General features: G+C 36.9%; 1 protein-coding gene across 7 annotated transcripts in view; it reads right to left on the bottom strand.

The window, feature by feature from the left end:
* The window catches only part of LOC133636505 (multiple epidermal growth factor-like domains protein 11), a 388,169-nt gene that overhangs the window by 130,631 nt on the left and 235,010 nt on the right, over positions 1 to 22,528 (bottom strand). The gene's annotated exons all lie outside the window — the stretch shown is intronic.

Here is a 22,528-nt window from a genome sequence, read left to right as displayed (position 1 = left end):
TTGCCACCTTTCCCAACTTCTTTGTCACGTGTTGCTGGCATCAAATTCTAAAGTTAATGATTATTTGCAAAAAAAAAAATGTTTATCAGTTTTAACATCAAATATGTTGTCTTCGTAGCATATTCAACTGAATATGGGTTGAAAATGATTTGCAAATAATTGTATTCCGTTTATATTTACATCTAACACAATTTCCCAACTCAAACAGGGTTTGTATATATATATACACAGCCCGGCCCACGGCCAAATTGTTTTAACCCAATGCGGCCCCCGAGTCAAAAAGTTTGGGGACCCTTGCTCTACACTATTGCCATTAACGTCTTGGAAATGCAACTGCATGCAAACTCTACTATATAATATTTGGAAATGAGACTCAGAAATGTAAGAAAACAAGATATAACAACTGGACAGCACAGGTATCATTCTCAACTCACTGTTAATTGTTAGATAAAAAAGTATTAATGATTAATTAGTTTTAAACAAGTTAGGGTGCCTTATGTAAAAAATGTATGTCAAGTCATCATTAAATGGCCCTAATATGTCAAAAGACATTGATAAATCATGCTATTTTTGAATACCTCTATAATTGATAACCGTAGTTCAGCTGGGATATGCTCATTTCAAAATTAGATTTACAGCCCCGAAATCTTGGTATTGTTTTCATTTTGATGTCCCGCCCGCCACGGTTTGACCAATTAGAAAGTCAGTGAGTGTGTCACATCAAGGTTGCCAGTTACGCACCACCCTCTTTGTCGACCTATTTCCACTGGTAAAGTTACTAAACATTTCAGACCTTAGTAAATCTAAAAGGTGTCGTTACGATTCTCAACTATGCATGACAAAGCCAGGAAAAAAACGAGGATTTGTATCGGGGATGCCTTTGAAAGATGGAGACGATTGAAGGCGGAGAATATTTTTTCATTGGACGCCAAACTTGTTAATTTCCTCCTTGATAGGTAAGTCAGGCATTTACGTTTTCTTATTACTTGTAAAGAATCGACATTTGGTATGTAAACTATATTGTCCAATACAGTCAGTCAATAACTTGTCTAACAAAGCTCATGCAACGAATGCTTAGCATGCTAGCCCGGTCAATTACACATCGACATATAGGCTAACAGGGGAAATATATGACCGTTAGCCTGTATGTCGATGTGTAATTGAACTGACAGGGCAAAATATATTTTCGACAAATAAAACCTATGTAGATATGGGTAGTGTCAGTGCCTACAGTATTTCGTTCTCAATATGCTGATACGCTCAGGAAATGGGTTCCAACATTAGCACGGCTATCAGGGCAATGTGAAACGTATGGAGACAGCCAAATCACATGATAAAATAATTCCTCATTCGTGTTTGCATATTGTTAAGTTAAAGTTAAAGTACCAATGATTGTCACACACACACTAGGTGTGGTGAAATTTGTCCTCTGCATTTGACCCATCCCCTTGTTCACCCCCTGGGAGGGGTTTGAACTCACAACCTACCCATCTCAGGGCGGACACTCTACCCACTAGGCCACTGAACTAGACTACATGTACCAAGTTATATGGCAATCTGAAATGTTTGAAACATTAGCCTAAAGGCATACCTTGCTAAATTGTCTCCTCTTTAGTTTTGGGCGTACATTAGGCTGCGAAGCATCCTCTAATTATTTTCACCAGTATAACCATTGCTAGCATTGGTTGCAGTTGGTTTTAGTCTTTGTTTTCTGGTAGTACTGACACTAATCATATGATTGCCATTTGCTGTGATATTGTATAAGGCTGCAGCTAACGATTATTTTTCTATCGATTAATCTATAGATTATATTTTCGATTAATCGGTTAATCTATAGATTATTTTTTCGATTCATCTATAGATTATTTTTCCTTTTACCGATTATTTTTTATTTTATTTTATTTAAAATGAAGATGAAAAAATACAAGTAGGCCAGTTTTTTCAAAAGGCATGGCTTTTATTTACAAAAAAAAAAAAGTATGGCCACTCAGTCAACATTGACAACAACATGACAAAATATTCTGTAACAATGTAAACATTTAAAACTTTTAACATTTAACAAAATTAAAAGTAGCTTATTTGCTTTTTAATGTGCAAATATAAAAGTAAACATCCAGTGCAAATCTTAATATTCTGCAATAGTGTAAGCATTTCAAAAGTAAAAGTATTGTTTATTTTGCTTTAAAATGTGCAAAAATAAAGATAAACATCCAATACAAAAAAGTGCAAAACGAAATATTCTGTAACAACAGTGTAAACATTTCAACAAAAGTGAAAGTATTGCTTATTTTCTAAAATGTGCAAAAATAAATATAAACATCCAATACAAAAAAGTGCCAATCTAAATATTCTGGAGCACTGTAAACATTAAGTATTGCTTTTAAAATGTGCAAAATAAACATCCAGTCCAACACAGTACACAATAACCAATTCTACTCATTCCAGTGAGTGTCTAACAGTTGTAATAGAAGAAAGGTTAGCATGTCTACATGCTCTGCTTCTTTTCTTGTTTACAATATTCCCAGCAGCTGAAAATAGGCGCTCAGAAGGGGTCGATGTGGCTGGAACTGAGAGGTAATTAGCCTTCACCTCAAACCAGGACTGCGAGCGAGCTGAGCTGCAGTTTAAGTTTCTAGAAGGTCAACGGGCTCATAGTGATGTTACTAGTAGTTGACTGGGAGGTGTTTATTATCATTTGGGGAGAGTCCACTGCCTGATGCTCACCTGCTAAACACCTATCTGCTAGACGCTGAAGCGCTGACTACATGCGCTCTGAATACGCACTGCTGATTGGCTGATAATGCTTTGTGTGTACCAATCAGATGGTTGTGTGGGTGGGACAATGCTGCGTGCTGAGACAGAGGCAGAAGGAGCAAAGCAGCTTGTTAAAACTTTAGCAGCTAAAGTTAGCTTTAGCTTAGAAACTCGTTCGGTACACCCCCGTACCGAACAGAAAGCCCCGTACCGAAACGGTTCAATACAAAACACGTACCGTTACACCCCTAGCAGATACAAATGACACATTCATGTTTTTGTGTAATGATGACAACGTATGCTAACACGGACGATTGACTAGTTGATGGTTGATGGTTTTCTTTTCAAATGTTCGTTCATAGCCGTTGTGCTGCTATGATAGGCCATTTCCGCTCGACACAGTGTGCATACAACAACATTATTAGGCTGTGTATTGAAATACTCCCACACTTTTGACGACTTTTGGCGTGCGTTTTCCCCCTCGCTCGCACAGTCTGCTTTGCGCTCCGCCATGACGGTAGTGTGACGTAAATATGCGACGCGTCGACGCACAAAAACGGCGTCGACGTATTTACGTAACCGATGACGTCGACTACGTCGATGCGTCGTTTCAGCCTTAATATTGTACGCATGCATGACATACTTCTTCCTGAATTTCTGTGTAAAATGGAGTAGCCCAGTCGATCGACCTGGATTCGGCTGCGTATCTGGCAACCTCAGTCAGGGAAAGGGGGAGGGGACTACAGAATTTTGACCATGATTGCAGTATTATTTATTTCTGGCCACATTATTACATATGGCTCCTTTAACAAATGGACCAGCACTACCAAAAATTGGTATTGTTAAGTGCTGGTATCGATTCCCAGGTACCGGGAATTGTGTGACAGACAGCCGGTATCACAACAAAAGCATTCCTAAAGGTGAGATGGATTACAGGTGGGAAAATAAAAAATGATTATTTGATAGAATGCTATGATTGCCTTTTAAGAAAGCAAGTTTGTTGAGCAAAGTATGGCTTTGTCTAATTTGAATCAAGGCAAGACCATTTCTGAGGAACATCCGTACTATTACTCTTTTGTTAAGGTACGTCAGATGTGCTGGTTAAATTTGTAGGTTAAATTAAATTGTTATTCTCCTGTCAACATCATGGCATCAGTTGCAGACGATGAACGTTTTAGTTTGACGTTAGTTTTCTATTGTATAAACTTCAATCAATAACCAAGCCATCAAACAATTATTGTATACATAACGTGGAGCTTTAGTGTTCTATTGATTAAACGTAAATACACTACAAGTTTTATTACAAAAATATCAACACTAGAAAGGCGCTCGGTACACTATTAAACATCTGCCTAATGGATAGTATTTGTTCAAATCTTTTTCATTCACAGTCACTGCATTTACATTCACGTGATATTCCTGTATTAACCAGACTAAATCATGTATTCTTAAACTCTCTCACATATGTAATCAACTTATTCAGATTTCCAACTCTGAATCATTTTTGGTTAGTAAAAACCCAATTTGGACCCCTGGCATGCACTTGCATCTACAGGAATTATAGGTCATGTAAAGAGATACACTAGAAAATACACCAGACCTGAATATTAAAGTAAGTGGTTTTTGTTTGCATGCTAGCTGCGGAAATCCCAAATGATTGTGGGATTTGTTTGGGTTTACATTTGCGGGGTGAGGAGAAATGCATGTAAGGATAGAGACCCTAATAAGTATTATGGAGTACACCAAAACAATGGTATTTGAGTTGAGGTGAGTTGAGTTTGAGTTTATTTCGAACATGCAAGCATACAACATGATACATCACAAATTCCAGTTTCTCTTTTCAATATGTTCGAAAAGGAGTAGGAAGAAGCAGAGTTTATTTAATCCTACCCCATTTATTTTACACAACAGTTGCTAAAATTTTGTTCACTTCCTGTTCTCAATGTATTCACAATATACTCCATAAGTGATCATAATAAAAAATAAATAAATAATAATTGGTGAAGTAAGTCATATTACATATAGTGAGATAAGTAAGATTATTTTGAGAATGAGAGAATGGATGGATGGAATAAATCCAGAATGTTTATCATGGTTCTTCTTCTTTGTACTTTGTAAACACTTTAAGTTTGAAGAGTTTCTTGAAGTGGATCATTTTAGTGCATTGTATGATTGCTTTTCTTTATCCATTCCATAATTTAATTCCACATACTTATATACTGAATGTCTTAAGTGTTGTACATGCATACAGATGTTTTAAATTAAATTTTTCTCTGAGATTACATTTCTCCTCTTTTTTTGAGAAGAAATGTTGTATATTCATGGGTAGCAGGTTATAGTTTGCTTTATGTATAATTTTAGCTGTTTGCAAATTCACTATGTCGTGGAATTTCAGTATTTTTGATTCAATAAATAAAGGATTTGTATGTTCTCTATATCCAACATTATGTATTATTCTAACTGATCTTTTTTGTAACACCGTTAGTGAATGAAGTGTACTTTTTTCGTTATTTCCCCATATTTCTACACAGTAACTCAGATATGGTAACACTAGCGAGCAGTAGAGGATATGAAGTGATTTTTGGTCTAGAACATGTTTTGCTTTATTCATTATTGACGTGTTTCTTGCTACTTTATGTTGTATATTTTTTACATGAGATTTCCAGTTAAATTTATTATCAATCATTATACCTAGAAATTTGGTTTCATTTACTCTTTCAATTTCTATTCCGTCTACTTGTATTTGTGTTTGACTTTCTCTTCTACTGTTACCAAATAGCATTATTTTAGTTTTACTGAGATTCAACGATAGTCTGTTTTTGTCAAACCATCTTTTTAATTTGTTAATTTCTTCTGTTATTTTTTGTATTATCTTCTGTGTGTTCTTTCCAGAACAAAACGCTGTTGTATCATCCGCAAATAATACTAACTTTAAATCTTTTGTAACTTTACAAATGTCATTTATATAGAGATTGTCTCCAAGTATCTGGAAAACTTTAAGAAACTGGTTATGTAAAATAAAGGATTGCTATAGTGTTGGCTAGTGTGAATGACACTACTGTATTTGCATTCGGGTGCATGGAGGTGAAGTTTGTTTGATATAAGCTGCATCATCAGCTCCTAGCGATGTGCAATTTTATTCATAGACTAATTAATTAGTACACACACAGCGTGTACTAATTGTTTACTGTCTTGGTCACGTAACAAAACCGTTTTATTGTAAAACTATTTCCTGACACACACAAAAAAAATGCAAATATGAAATCCTTCATTACTCACTATCAGGTGGCCGTTGTTTATCGAGTTGAATTTTTTTTCTTTTGGAATGTGATAAAAAATAATACTTCAATTTACATTTTGCATTGTAATCTATTTGTGTTGGCCCTGTGATGAGTTGGCAACTTGTCCAGGGTGTACCCCACCTTCTGCTCAAATGCAGCTGGGATAGGCTCCAGCACCCCCGGGATCCCGAGAGGGACAAGTGGTAGAAAATGGATGGATGGATTATTTAACAGAGCTGGCACATCTGACTTCCTCGAGGACTGGTAATAGTTTACAGTGGATTTCGAGTAAAGAAGTTCAGCAATTTTTACTTAAGATAATGTTAAGAAGAATTGGAATCATACAGAAAATACAAAAACACAAATACAGATTAATTAATACATTGTGTAATACATATTATTTATACGATTTATTTTGACTGCACATGCTCTAAAAGGCGCCGTGGGCTGCTATTTGGTCAGTAATCAGGTCAATGCATATTATTGCAATGTGGGGATCTATTTTTATAGTTAATTTAAAGGGGATCTATGATCATTTTCGTATGTTATGACTTTAAAAATGCTGTTACAATGTTGGATCTCATGTTAAACAATGCAAAATCATCAAATCATATAAGGTCATGCATTTGGGCTTAAAGGGGAACTGAACTTTTTTGAGAATTTTGCTTATCGTTCACAATCATTATGAAAGACATGACAAGCTTCTTTTCGTGTCTTTCTGGCCATTTCCAAAGTGTACCAACTTGTCAGAATACCTACTCAGACTTTTTCTGTCGAGGTGAGATGCATGATTTATGATCTAGAGTTAATTCATCTTATTTAACAGTGTACATTTTTAAAAGATACATTATGATTCTTTTGGAGGGGGTGGGGCATGGTTTCATTTGCAATCTGGGACCCTCCACAGACGAACATCTTGCAACCATTCTCAAAAAAGGTGTTATAAATGTGACTGTGGAGCTAAATTTATGTTAAATTTTCACCAAAGCATATCCAATACTTATTATCAAGATGTAGACCGTACTGCATCGATTTTATTGATAAATTCATGTTTTTTGTTGCAGACGATATAAAGAATTAAGAAAAAAAAAAAAAAAAAATGTTTTCGCTTTTTGTTCTTTAATAGTTTTTGCCCCCAAAACCTTCCGCAGCTTGCCTTTTGCCCTCTTCCTTATTTCCTTAGCTGCGATTCACACATCTAGCAAAACATGGCCAATGCTAACACTAACGAGAGCAAGACGTTTGTTCCAGAGAAAAGAGAAGTGCTGCCAGTAGTTTGGTTTTGCGGCAACAGTTGTGGAACAATTGACTGCACGCCGCAAAGTTTATTCAATAAAGGCAGCAGCACAACACATTTAGTACCAGATCTGAAACCGGAGCCTCCAATTGAGTGCGGGAAATGCAACTCTGTACGAGGCGAACAAGACCGTTTAAAACAAACTCCAGCTAAACAGCAGCTTCCTATAGTGCAATAATTTACACAAGGTATGTAATGATGTACTGTATAATGAGAAAGAAGCATAGTGGAGAACGATCACCAAAGCAGTCGCTCTGCACACCGCCAACATGTGAACAAAAAAGGCTGCGTTTATCCACTTATTAAAACTATAGTCTTGTGACTGCAAGTGACTAATTGTGATTAATAACAAATCAAAAATGGTATTAGTCTGATTTATACAAAGTAACCGTTTGACAGCACCAGTTATAATGTGTCAAACTGACCTTTTTTTTTAGGAACGACGAGGACATGGTGGAGGACTTGGGTTGTTCGACTTAAAAGGGTTTGACTGTTACCAAACTATATCTCCATTAGCATCCCATTTGTGCTGTTGAAAAGAAAAATTGTTGAAGTTTTAAGAATGAGAGCTTGATGCAGGATGGTAGATGGAGGGCCTCATACTCTCTGAACTGTGGGCCACTTCATGGCTTGTTGCACGGATTAGTCAATGATCTTATAGCTGTTCTGTATCTGTCATTCGGCTCGCCTCTAACAGTTGTGCCTGTCAGGAATCATCCACTGAACTCTCTCTATACTGCACTCACATTCAATGTCAACCAACCACCAGTGGACGATCCAATCAGAACACACACACAAACACACAAACACACACACACTCACACACACACTCACACACACACACACGTACGTACGCACGCACACGATGTAGTAACTGTTACATCCTCTGGCTTCTTTCATTCATTTTTAATTGTGTGACATCTCTGTCAAACTGTTGGAGCAGAGGCAAAGCTAAATTAGAGGGTCAAATGCTGCAAGATGTGACAGCTTTAGTAATAAACACACGCTGTGTTTTTGTTTTGCTTTTACTGCGAGCAAATTCTGAATAGTATACATTATTAAACACTACCCTCATATTTATTCCAAACAAAGCGATAATGCTGCTTTTGTAAAAACACATAAAAACTTTGTGTAATAACCGCCACTCTCAAAGTTGCACAACTAACAAAGGTTTTAAACCTATAGAAGAACATGATTAGATTGTTAAATCAAAAAGATATGAAGAGGGTCAACTGTGTTATTCTTACCTTGTTACCCAAAACAGTACAACACACCTAAACAATGAACACAAGTGAAAGTGCAAAGCCTCATCACAGTAACGATGATAGCGTGTACTTGTACAATACATTGTCAGCAGCACACACTTATTTCCCCACAGTGCTCAGGAGTTTAGTAGCTAAATCCATTTAATTAGCATAATTATTTTAATTCTACAGATTCCGAGTTTCATTTCCACTGCGACACATAAATATACTGACTCTACAAATTGCAATAAAATTACATTGCTGACAAATATAAGACAAAAGACTGGATTTTAGGAAAAGAATATTAAAAATTGGTGAAATTAATTTTTCATGCAGCTAGTTAAGTTTACTTGATAAGACATCCTAAATTAAGATTTGTATATCTAGAAACTAGCAGAACTTTTAAGAAAGAAATACGTATTTTATTTTGAAAACAAGCTTTATTCAACTTGCAATTCCTAAATTACACATCTTCGGGATGTTGCAGAATCTTTAAACACAATTTTCCATTTGGGAATAACAAAAACATCTGATTTTTTTTAACTACAATAGACAAAATATATTTATTTATCCTAAAATTAAGATTATGATGTCAAGTCAATGACTAAAAATAAGTAAACAGCTTTTTTAAAACTAGGAAAAATGTAGAAATACTATTTTAAATCTTGCAAGTGGTAAATAATTTGCAGTGCATATAAATCTGGATAGTTTTTTGCAATTTAAAACAACCTCGCGATGGGTAACTATGCTAAACAAAGCTAAGTGATTACGATGCGATTGACCCATAAACCTACATGCACACTTGTGTTTAATTCAGAATCATTGATTTCCTATTTCCAATTAATAATTGTAATTAGTGGCAGCATATTTGGTGCTGTTTGGGACGTGGGTCGATGAGAGGGAGGACTGGCCAGATGGATGACACAGTTTACAGCTCGCATGGCTGGAATAAAGTGTCGCATTAAAGTGACACCGCATGGCCCACTGATTATGGGAGTGCTTGTGTTTGTGCATCCGTATGATTTCTTTGAAGGAGACCATTCTTCAGACTAGGCAGAAAGGCACTCATCCGCAAAAAAATACGACTTTTCTTCCTTCGCCCTTTTTATATCATGTCAAGACTAAAATTGCAGTAATTAGAATTCATCAAAATATTTACTGTCCAGCGTTGCATGAGATCAAGCACGACTTGATGGCATTTTAAGGAATTTGATTTGTTCAGAAAGGTTCCACCATGCTTCATAGCTGCTAATTATATTCTAATGATCCTGTTGTATGCAAGAGTGGGCCATAATTCTTAGTTGTGCTGATGGCTTCACTCGGCAGGGGTTAGAAGTCAAACCTCCTCGAGCACATTACTGCAGAGGAGTTACCCACAGGACCACAAACGTGATCACTTTAGTCAAAGGATCATTTTAAGTAAACCACAGTTTTCTACAGCTAGTACAATTGTAATGCTAATAAAATAGTAATATTATGACAAGGTCAGGAGAACAGCAGGGCGTTTAAGAGTTCAAATCTCTTTTTGGTGTTGAGTGTAAATTGACCATATGTGGACGGATGATGAGAAATAAACTCATTTCAGACCTGTGGAAAGGGGAGTGGATCGACTGATTCTCGATGGACGGTGGGTTCCGGTCATTTTCCTTTTTTTGTAATTTTTTTATTTTTTATTGAGTTGGGTGGGGGCTGGTGTCGTCTTCTGAGTCTGCTTGCCCCGCAATCCGGCCGCCCAACCACTTTTAGGTGCCCTGCTCGGTGGGGGCCTGCTGGGTTTAATGCCCGTGCGCGGTCTGTTGTGACACCTTTTTGTGCCATGTGATGTCCTGCGTGGCAGCCAACTACTGGGGTAGTGGCCTTGTGTGTCTGCGTAACTGTCATCTCCTTTTTTTTTCTTTTTTGGGGGGAGGCTGCTGGATGTCCCATCCCCATTATAGTAGTACTTCTGGGGGTGAGGTTGGTGGTTTACGTGGCCCTGTGCTGGGCGGTCCTGCTGCGGCAGTCTTGGGTAGAGTGGCCCGGGGCGGGCTCCGCCATGCTCTCCTGGGTAGGAAAGCGTGGACGTAGGGACGTAGCTTGCGTCCCCTATGGCGGGGTCTTGTTTGATTTACAGTTCTTCCGTGGGGGGTTGCACCAGACTTGTAATTCTCTTCCAAAACACTATGATGCAGTGTGTACAGAAGGAGCAACTGCAGCTGTCGTTGACTAGATACTGTATTTCCTGTAGAGTGACGAAAGAGGACAACCACAACATCGACATCTTTGTCCACACTGGAACTAATCATTCAGAATAATCCGTTTACTCTTATTGGACGTTTTACCTTTAAACCAGAGGAACATACCTTTGCAAAAATGGACTGTGTAACTTCTGAACGATTCGCGGCAGACAATGCTATTATTATTTGCAATGCTTTTCAGCCATTAGGGACATGGGACAAGAGAGAGCTATCATGTAAATAAAGCTGTTTTTTTGTTTTTTTTGTCTTTTCCAGTCACCCGGGCAAATCATGTTGTTGATGTAGATGCCCATATGTGATGTACAAAGAAGTGTGGGATACTTCTCTTGCCTTATTCCCCCCCCCCAAAAACTGATTAACTCGCTGGACTATAAAGACAATATAACATACATCCTTAAGCGTGGATACATATGCAAAAGTGCAATATATTTATCTGTACAATAAATCTATTTATATATGCACCTTCTTTTGTAAATGCAAACACTCTGCACCTTATTGCTCTTTTATCCTGCACTACAATGACCTAATGCAATGAAATGTCGTTCTTATCTGTACTGTAAAGTTAAAATTTGAATGACAATAAAGGAAGTCTAAGTCTAATTTGTATTTGACTTTATTAAATGGATTTATATTCATGTTTGGCGCAGCCGGACCGGAGCAGGAGGGGATAGAAGGAAGAAAAAAAGGAAGGCAGAGAAGGAAATTGCGGACACAAGAGGGGGATAAGACAGAGACAACAACACTAACAAAAACAACAGAACAGCTTCAGCAAATATGATATTTACAAATATGATACGAAAAGTGATAGCAAAGAAGCAGTTAGTGAAGTAAATATTAATAACACAGAAATGACAATGAACATTATTGCACTACAAATGGAGCAATACAAATACCAATAATAATAACAATAATTACCTCAATTATTAACAATACAATTGTTTCAAATGCAACAATACATATATGTAATGATAACTTGAATTACAAAAGAAAGCAGATAAATGGAGGAGAAGCGAGAGAGACGAACTGTATTAACCTTGTAGGTTTAGCTTTGTCGGTGTGCCGTGTTGTACCCAGTTTTCTCTAGGGCAGGGGTGTCCAAAGTGCGGCCCGGGGGCCATTTGCGGCCTGCAGCTAATTGTTTACCGGCCCGCCACACATTCTGGAAATACTATTGTAAAAATAAAAAAGAACATAAAAAAAAGTGGAATTAGGTGAAATCTAACGAGAAAAAGTTGCAATGTTGACACAAAAGCTGCCATGCAGGCTGTTTTTTTTTATTTTGCCTTTCTTTATTTTTCTTTTTTTGCTGAAAAAAAAAAAAATAATGACAAAAAATCCATGTTATAATGAATTATTTTCAGGGCTCCAATTACTTCAAATATTTCACATTAAAATGTTTTATGTGGTAAATATTGCATATATTGTGTAGTAGCCATATAAAAACATCAAAGTTTTCTTTGACAAAAGCGCATAAAACAAACAAAATAATAGTTCCAGCATAAAATTGACAGATATATCTGAAGTTGATCTCGTAACTTAAGTGTTGAAAGTAAAAGAAAAACCTAATAAAAATGTATCACTTTATGAGTGGGGCACCTTTTGGATCCCAAATATATTTAGTGATTTTTTATTTATCTTTTCACTGTGATTACTCAAAAATATGAAAGAATTAAAATCAATGGTGTCCTGCATTATTGATCTTTTAGGGCTCTAATTACTAAATACTGCATATTTCAGTTTTACTATAAAAAAAACTAAGTTTTTTTTGACAGAAAAGCCATAAAACATTTTTTTTAATTTGTATTACTTTATATCAACTTGAAGTTGATATAGAGATTTACTGTAAGCATTAAATAATTTTAAAAAAATAGTAATCTGACTTATTTTTAACATGTTAATGACTGAGACCCTTTATGGTCCCCGGGACCCCTAAAGGTAAAACAAATAAAAAATGCATATATTTTGTTATGGTTTGAAAATGAAAAATATCAAAATGGCCCCCCACATGCTTTAATTTTTCCATGTGCGGCCCTCAGTGGAAAAAGTTTGGACATCCCTGCTCTAGGGTAACAACATTAATATATGTTTGACGAAACATGATTATATGCATGAGTGTATGTATGTATTTGTGTATGTATGTGGAAGCGTATGTACTTATGTATGTAGGTAAGTACCAATGTGTGCACGTATGTACGTATGAATACAGTATCAATATGAATGTTCTTTTTCTTTCTATCCCCTCCTGCTCCGGTCTGGCTGTGCCAAACACTAATTATATTAATTTAATAAAGTCAAATACAAACTGGGCAGCAAGAGACTTCTCTTTTCTAAAGTTATACTGTACAGCAGATATGGGCATCTACAGTCACGATCAAAGGTTTACATACACTTGTAAAGAACATAATGTCATGGCTGTCTTGAGTTTCCAATAATTTCTACAACTCTTGTTTTTTTGTGATAGAGTGATTGGAGCACATACTTGTTGGTCACAAAAAACATTCATTAAGTTTGGTTCTTTTATGAGTTTATTATGGGTCTACTAAAAATGTGACCAAATCTGCTGGATCAAAAGTATACATACAGCAATGTTAATATTTGGTTACGCCTTTTCTCCTCCAAACATATTGCTGGGTCTTGTGGCCACACAGCTACATTTTTGTTTCATCTGACATCACATGGACAAAGATAAGACTTTCTGGAGGAAAGTTCTGTGGTCAGATGAAACAAAAATTTAGCTGTTTGGCCACAATACCCAGCAATATGTTTGGAGGAGAAAAGGTGAGGCCTTTAATCTCAGGAACACCATTCCTACCGTCAAGCATGGTGGTGGTAGTATTATGCTATGGGCCTGTTTTGCTGCCAATGGAACCGGTGCTTTAAATGGGATAATGAAAAAGGAGGATTACCTCCAAATTTTTCAGGACAACCTAAAATCATCAGCTCAGAGGTTGGGTCTTGGGGGCAGTTGGGTGTTCCAACAGGACAATGACCCCAAACACACATCAAAAGTGGTAAAGGAATGGCTAAATCAGGCTAGAATTAAGGTTTTAGAATGGCTTTCCCAAAGTCCTGACTTAAACGTGTGGACAATGCTGAAAAAACAAGTCCATGTCAGAAAACCAACACATTTAGCTGAACTGCACCAATTTTGTCAAGAGGAGTGGTCAAAAATTCAACCAGAAGCTTGCCAGAAGGTTGTGGATGGCTACCAAAAGCGCCTTATTGCAGTGAAACTTGCCAAGGGACATGTAACCAAATATTAAAACATTGCTGTATGTATACTTTTGACCTAGCAGATTTGGTCACATTTTCAGTAGACCCATAATAAATTCATAAAAGAACCAAACATCATGAATGTTTTTTGTGACCAACAAATATGCGCTCCAATCACTCTATCACAAAAAAATAAGAGTTGTAGAAAGTATTGGAAACTCAAGAGAGCCATGACAATGTTCTTTACAAGTGTATGTAAACTTTTGATCGCAACTCTATATCAACAATATGATTTGCCTGAATGGCTAGACAGGACATGTTTTAAAAAAAAAAAAAAACTCATTATTTTATGAAAATGAAAAAATAACATTTATAAGACCAATAGGAATACAGTTTTCCATTTACGTATGCCCCACTTTTCGTAGGATTTGGTATTCAGCGGTTTATCGTTTATCATAGACAATAATATAAGCTTCTATACTATCTATTATTACCCCTTTTGATTAGTTTTTATCGCACTAAATCAGCCATATATGATGGATTGTTGGACGTTTATATATAGTAATGTTACTGCAGTGCAAACAAAATGTTTTCATGTGGTATGTACGTTCTACATCGCTCACAAAAGTGTATGTCTCCTCTTATTCTACTGTGTTTGAAAACTGCAGAAATAGTGCATATTTCCCTCTAAATTGTTTATTATCAGACAAGGCAAGCACAGGAATAGCTTTTGTGGATTTTCGACCCTATAAATGGAACGCTTACAATTCGGCTGTGACGTCATTCCCAGCTCCGACTCAACTTCTGAGGTGAATGGAACGCAGCATTAATTACCCACCCAGAAGTCTTTCGCCATCATCTCTGTTGCCCCTTTATTATGTCATCTACTGGTTTACCCTGTAGTTATTTGCTAAATATTACAGTTACACAACAAATGTGTGTGTTTTATTTTATTGAGTATTTTGCAAATCAACCCTCCATTGGGCCAAAGAAAATTGCATGGGCCAGCACTAAAGAAGGTGAGAAACACTACTGAATTCAAGGAAGAACTTGTAGAATAGTCAAAGGTGGTGTCCGCGTGGCTCTCTCCACTGTTCCCCTTTAATAAATGCAAAAGTGATGTTCATTAATCAAGGGCTACTCTGCTAACAACAACAGGTGACTAATCCTGACGCTACTTATGTTCACTGCGACAATCTCAAGTTAACTTTTGGCAGAACAACTTTTTGATGGACTTCATTTTCAACTCCAGCCTCATCAACAACAAAACTCCACATTGGGGAGACTTTAATGCGGGTGATGTTGAGCGACAACAGCTGGAAGTAGCATCAGACCTTTGGCGCAGCACTTGAAAATGCTACCTGAGACCGCCTTAAACTATTAGCTATCAATAGAAGATAAACTATTTCTTTTGATCCACATCTTCTACATGAGGGGAGTCAAACTCTTTCTCATAGTGGGCCACATTGCAGTCACGTAAGCCCTCAGAGGGCTGCTTCATGATATCTGTCAGTCCTTCCAAGATTTTGCGATATTGTGACTGCGCCAATGTACACAGATTAATCCAATCCCTGCAAATTATGCACGGCCTCAAAACTTTGACCAATATCTGCAACTTTAAGAAAATGTATAGAAAACGTTGCAGCAAAATCCGGCATTTTGGGCCACAACGTTTACACAAAAAAGCCTGCAAAATCCGGGAGGTACTGATTTTTTTATAAAATTGCCCTTTCATTTGATTATTATTTTTGTGTACCAACAACTGTAAAACTTGGTTTGAAATCAGAAGTCAAAGTGACAAGCAGATATTTTTGTTCAGCTAATGTAGAAATTAATTTGAAAAGGGTTTTGATGACAAAAAATAAAGCTTGAAATTGAAAATGAAATAATACCAATATTAATAATAATATCCAGTTAAGAACTGCATTTGCAAGCATTTGATTATTTTTAAGTCAGAGTTGAATTACATTTATCAAGAAAGATGAAATGCCCTTTTGACGCAAGTTATTTCCATCCTTTTGCAGGCTACATAAAAAGGTTTTAGCCCGCCAGATGTGGCTCTCTGTTGTAAATGCTTTGAGTGATCGATGTGGAATGACAACGCAGACACACAAAACTAACATGTAATGCTAACATTACAAATGTAGGCTGTCGCTGTGACTGTCAAGTCGAGCAACTTTGTGCAGAACAACTTCCGTCCATAGTTTCAACACTCAAAGCCCAGTTGTAACCCAGAGGAATTACCCACAATGTGGCCATGTTTGTTTATGCCTGTAACTATGCAAACATTTAATCTTACTTCACAGAAATCATTTTATCGTGGTCATGGTGGTCAAAGAGCCCTGTCGTGCATGTGCAGGTGTGTGTGCTCAGTGGGGTCACCAAAGTGACAATATAAAAGAATACACATCTTTGTTCTTGCGTTGTCAACGTAACACTGACCAGAAAGTAGTCTATGGTACTACAAATCGGGAAAGGAAGATACACCAAAGCCACGCTCTCATTTGAGATCCACTTGGTGAGTTGAGTTTGAGTTGAGTTGAGTTTGAGCTTATTTCGAACATGCAAGCATACAACATGATACATCACAATTTCCAGTTTCTCTTTTCAACATGTTCGAAAAGGAGTAGGAAAAAGCAGAGCTTATTTAATCCTACCCCTTTTCTTTTACATAACAGTTGCTAAAACTTGTGTTTACTTCTTGTTCTCAATTTATTCACAATATTATCCAGAAGTAATCACAATAAAAATAAATAAATAAATAATACTCGGTGAAGTACGGTAAGTTATATTTCATATGGTGAGATATGTAAGATTATTTTGAAAATGAATGGATGGATGAAATAAATTCAGAATGTTTATCATGGTTCTTCTTCTTTGTACTTTGTAAACACTTAAAGTTTGAAGAGTTTCTTGAAGTGGATTATATTAGTACATTGTTTGATTGCTTTGCTTAATCCATTCCATAATTTAATCCCACATACAGATATACTGAAGGTCTTAAGTGTTGTACGTGCATACAAATGTTTTAAATTACTTTTTTCTCTAAGATTATATTTATCCTCTTTTTTTGAGAAGAATTGTTGTATATTTTTGGGTAGCAGGTTATAGTTTGCTTTGTGTATAATTTTAGCTGTTTGCAAATTCACTATGTCGTGGAATTTCAGTATTTTTGATTCAGTAAATAAAGGGTTTGTATGCTCTCTGAGAGACATGGTACAAGTGTCTCCCACATTTATTATTGCCAACTCCCTGACAAAAAACACACACCTCCCAGGGCGAGTCAACACATTTTTTTGTTGCTTCTTTGTTGTACTTTTTTAAACATGGGTGAAAAGAGGTTTTGTAAGTTTGAATGGAGGCAACTGGACTCGTTTTGCTTGTTGAAAATGTTTCAGAGTTGCATCTATTCAATCTTTGTGGATTCCATTACCTGATGACTAACAATCACACACATATTTGTATACTATTTCACTCCAAGCAGAACTAAATCAGCAGGTTTTGGAGTAATACATATACATGGGGAACAAAATGTTCAATAATATTTTTTAAGTGCAAAATAACAAAATTACCAGAATAAAGTTTATATATTTTTGCTTTTATAGAAAGTTTGCTAGGTAAGCGATCACACACGCTGGCAACGATTGTAAAGCTGTTCAATGGAATGTATTTGTGTTTTACAGACAATTTTTTATTCTCACAGTCATAAAAATACGGGACAAAGTGGGTCTCTTAACAGATGAAAACATATGAAGTGGATTTCCTGCCAAAACTTTATAAACACACAAAAATGTTTTTACTCACAAAGTAAAAAAATTAACAATTTTTTGCAAGTAAAAAAAGAAAACAATTTGCAAGTATAAAAACTATTTTATGCAATTGAAAAAAAAAAACTATTTGCAAGTATAAAAACTATTTTCTTCAAGTTAAAACTTTTGGCAGTAATATTCTACCCTTTTGCCAGTAATATTACACCCTTTGCGATCAATACACTTGTACTCAGAGCACATGTAATTTTCCTTCTACAAAGATAAGTGGTGCTGCTGAGTCAATTTAGGTCTGTCAGAGCTACTGTTACTTGCGCATGGCGCCGTCCGCCAAAAATAGAGAAAACAAAGCAGTGTGGGGAGTAAAATGGGGCACAGAAGAGAGGGGAAACAAGGTCCACCTGTAAGTTAACACATTTGTTGTATTATTCCTTAGTTTTAAATCATGCAATGGTATTTATTAATGCCTCCGTCTTATGTAGCGATGCCGTTGTGGTCAGCTGGAAATAAACTGTAGCTCTGATGGCCTTAAATTGAAGCAGGACCACCTGTCGTTATAAAATGAAGATTACAGGTGCTCTGAGTGCAAATGTGTGGATTGCGCAATGGGGAATATACAGCAACTGGCAAAAGGGTGGAGTATTACTGTCACGGCGCGGGCTCGTACCCGTTAGTCTGGGTCCGCTACCACTCTGACTGGCAGTATGCCAGGACATGCCGAGCGCTTCACGCCCATGCAACGCCGAAGCTGCAGACGATCGGCAATCTGCACACCTGGGACTGATGAGGGCGAGCTGGATAAAGGACCATGGACCCAGGGATCCTTGCGGGAACTTAATTACCCCTTAGCGTACCGTAAGCCGAAGCCTTATGCTCTTTGTTTCTCTCTCTCTGCGTTTTCCCTCCGTGCCTGACGTCCTTGCTTGTCCTCCCTCAGTGTCTTCTCGAGTCTTACCCTTGGGGATCTCCCATTGTTTTCCCCTGTGGATTTGGACTGCCTTCCTCGATCCTCGCCTGGACACGGACCTTGTAACTTCTCTTCTGCCCTGGATCATCTGCCTGCCCCACGGACTGTCTTGTTCCTTCGCTCTCCTCAACACTTGGTAACACACACTTCAGCTAACCTTACACATAGCCTCACACATACACACTCCTGGGTTTCGTCACACACTCCATTTCCTTAGTTTAGTTTAGTTAGTATTCTTTAGTATTTTATATATATATATATATATATATATATATATATATATATATATATATATATATATATATATATATATATATATATATATATATATATATATATATATATATATATATATGTATGTATGTATGTATGTATATATATATATATATATATATATATATATATATATATATATATATATATATATATATATATATTTATATATATATATATATATATATATATATATATATATATATATATATATATATATATATATATATATATATATATATATATATATATATATATATATACATACACACATTATTGAACATTACCGCCCCCTGGTGTCTGAGCCGTCAACTCCCTTTCAGTAAACATAACAATTAATGCCAAAAGTTTTAACTTGAAGAAAATAGTTGTAATACTTGCGAATCGTTTTTTTTTACTTGGGGCGGTATAGCTCGGTTGGTAGAGTGGCCGTGCCAGCAACTTGAGGGTTGCAGGTTCAATTCCCGCTTCCGCCATCCTAGTCACTGCCGTTGTGTCCTTGGGCAAGACACTTTACCCACCTGCTCCCAGTGCCACCCACACTGGTTTAAATGTAACTTAGATATTGGGTTTCACAATGTAAAGCGCTTTGAGTCACTTGAGAAAAAGCGCTATATAAATGTAATTCACTTCTAAACTATTTTTTATTTTACTAGTGAATCATTTTTTAATTGAAGAAAATTGCTTTGTGTGTTTGTGGAGTGCGTATTACGGGTACAGGTAATTTTGTCCCAAAATACGGGACTATTCGTCATTTCTCAAACACTTTTTAATTTCTCTTTCCTTTTTCACCTGCACAATATATTCTATTACTTTATCAAAATCTTTTTTTCCTGATTTGTTCATTCTATAAATTTTCATCAATCATTATTTTATCTGCTGTAATTATTCACTTATCCATTTAATTTGATACCTATTTTTTTATAGGGACAAGATGGCAGCACGGTGGAGCAGGGGTTAGTGCATGTGCCTCACAATACAAAGGTCCTGGATTTGATCCTGGGCTCGGGATATTTCTGTGTGGAGTTTGCATGATCTCCCCGTGACTGCGTGGGTTCCGTCCCGGTACTCCGGCTTCCTCCCACCTCCAAAAACATACACCTGGATAGGTTGATTGGCAACACTAAATTGGCCCTAGTGTGTGAATGTGAGTGTGAATGTTGTCTGTCTTCTGTGTGGGTCCTGAGATGAGGTGGCGACTTGACCAGGGTGTACCCCGCCTTCTGTCCGAATGCAGCTGAGATAGGCTCCAGCGGTAGAAAATGGATGGATGGATGGACAAGAGGGTTAAATAAACTCTGCTTCGTCCTCCTTCTTTTAAGACATGTTGAATTACATGTGTAAACATGTGATGTTCAACAATAAATCCATCCTAAAGACTTGTTGGTAACATCATTACCAAACATTTAATATAATAAAAGCTTTCAAATATGACCTTTGCTAAATTTTCTTTATTGTTTCTTGGTGGGAGGTCAAGTCTGCTACAAGAGCACAGTGACAGAGGAGCAGAACAAGGGAGGTAAGCTGCTACTGTGTTCCTCTTCCCCAGACCAAAGTGGAGGACTACGAGCCCGATGAATCATTTCTGCCTATTTTCAAGTGAAAGCAAAATCAGTTTTGTGGGAATGAAAAGGATTTATTGTGCTGGTCATTTCAGGTGAAAGCCAACGGTGGATGATTAACACGTTTTGTGGAAATTGTGCAGAGAGAAATGGTGGTGTTGAAGAAAGAGAGAAGCAGGGGAGAAAGCAGTGCCGATTGCCGAGTGGGCAAGTCGTTTTAGTCTTTAATGGGTTGTCTATCAGGAGGTTTGGCTGGCGTGAGCTCACGTGGGATTAGAGGGAAAATAGGTAATCAAAAGGTTTCCGAGGTTAGGTGCAGGTGCATTTTCCACTTTCCTTTGAGACAAACAAGATTGATGGCATTTCCGAGAATGAAGAAATGTTTGATAGCAAGTAACAGACTCAAACGTCTTCGCTGATAGTGTCCTTGTTCTCGAAAGAGCAGCTAAGTGATACACTGTGAAAATCACACACATTACTTAAAAGACCAAGTCCCAGACAAATCAGTCTTGGGAAATGCCATTTAATTATTTTAAGAATAAAGGTTTCTCATTGTTATTACATTGGGTTGAGTTTTTTCTTGCCCTGATGTGGGATCTGAGCCAAGGATGTCGTTGTGGCTTGTGCAGCCCTTTGAGACACTTGTGATTTAGGGCTATATAAATAAACATTGATTGATATAAGTAAACATTGAAGAATCAATCCCGGATAGGTGCCATCTTGACACATTCAAGACAAGTTACAAAGTTGAACTCTCTCCGCATATGAAGTTGGCTTTTACAATATGAGTTTCAGCTTGTGCGCAACAACTAAGATAAGCTCCTATAGAAGTATAATTAACACATAATTGTTTTATTATAACAGGGTTATTTAACTAATTGTTTTGGTGGCCACATTCCGAGAAAACTAACGACCGAGGGCCAGACTTTTCCCTACATTATTATTCATATTACGTATATTCATGAGAACCAGCATCCTCTGCAGTGGACATTTGATGTTTGTCTATTAATTTTGTCAGTGGTATTGACTTCAGAAAAAAATAGCCCTGTCTATACAACAGGAGTGATCTGCTGTTTTTATGGACCTACAGCCAAAAAACAATTCAAGATCCTCTTTCTATATGACAGGGCTCTAGTGATTTTAGGATGTTTTTTTAAAAACTCATTATTGGGCCAAATTTGGCTCTGTGGCTGCCAGTTGAATAGCAATGTATTATATCGTTTGAAGTGGTAACTCAGGTTTTGGCCGTCACATTTTTACATATGTTTACATTTTTTATTAAAAAAATCAGCATATATTTGCCTCCGTTTTTGTATACCTTCTCAGTTATCACACAACCGCGCACGTCACAAACTGGTCCCTTTGTGCGTGTATCAGTCTATGGAACCGAGTGCCCAAAAAAATAAATCCACAAGTTGGTGATGCTCTGAGTCTCTGTGCTTTTTATTTATTAAGTATGAGCACAAAATAATCCATCATGGAGCTAAATTAAGTTGCGAGTCCCAGCACTTTGATAAAGAAGGTGAGAAAGAACTGTAGTGAAGTACAAAGTAGGCATCCACGTTGCCTTTCAGTCTCTCTCCGCTCCTGTCTTCTGTGTAAAATGGTTTGGTCTTCACAATGTTGTGTGTCTAGAACAAATTCACTAGATTTATATACTTTTTTATGGTGAACGTACTTCTGTTTTTGTAGGATTTGGTCTTCATCTGACATTTACTCTGTAGTTCTTACAGTCACAGTCTACAGCACCTACAACATTGCCAGCACTCTTTCAAAAGCTTTTATTCACCCAGAGCAAGCAAAAGTTGCTGCCTCCTACAAACATCCCCTGAATGACAGCTCAGGACCCTACACAGTAATATAATCGGTACACTTCTTGTAAACGTTTGTAAATATTTTTATATATTTCTTATGTTCTGCATTGCTGCTGGTT

This window comes from Entelurus aequoreus, linkage group LG02 (assembly GCF_033978785.1).
Source record: "Entelurus aequoreus isolate RoL-2023_Sb linkage group LG02, RoL_Eaeq_v1.1, whole genome shotgun sequence".
Lineage (NCBI taxonomy): Eukaryota > Metazoa > Chordata > Actinopteri > Syngnathiformes > Syngnathidae > Entelurus > Entelurus aequoreus.
The sequence above is the reverse complement of the archived record's forward strand: the minus strand, read 5'-3'. Positions and strand labels throughout refer to the sequence as shown.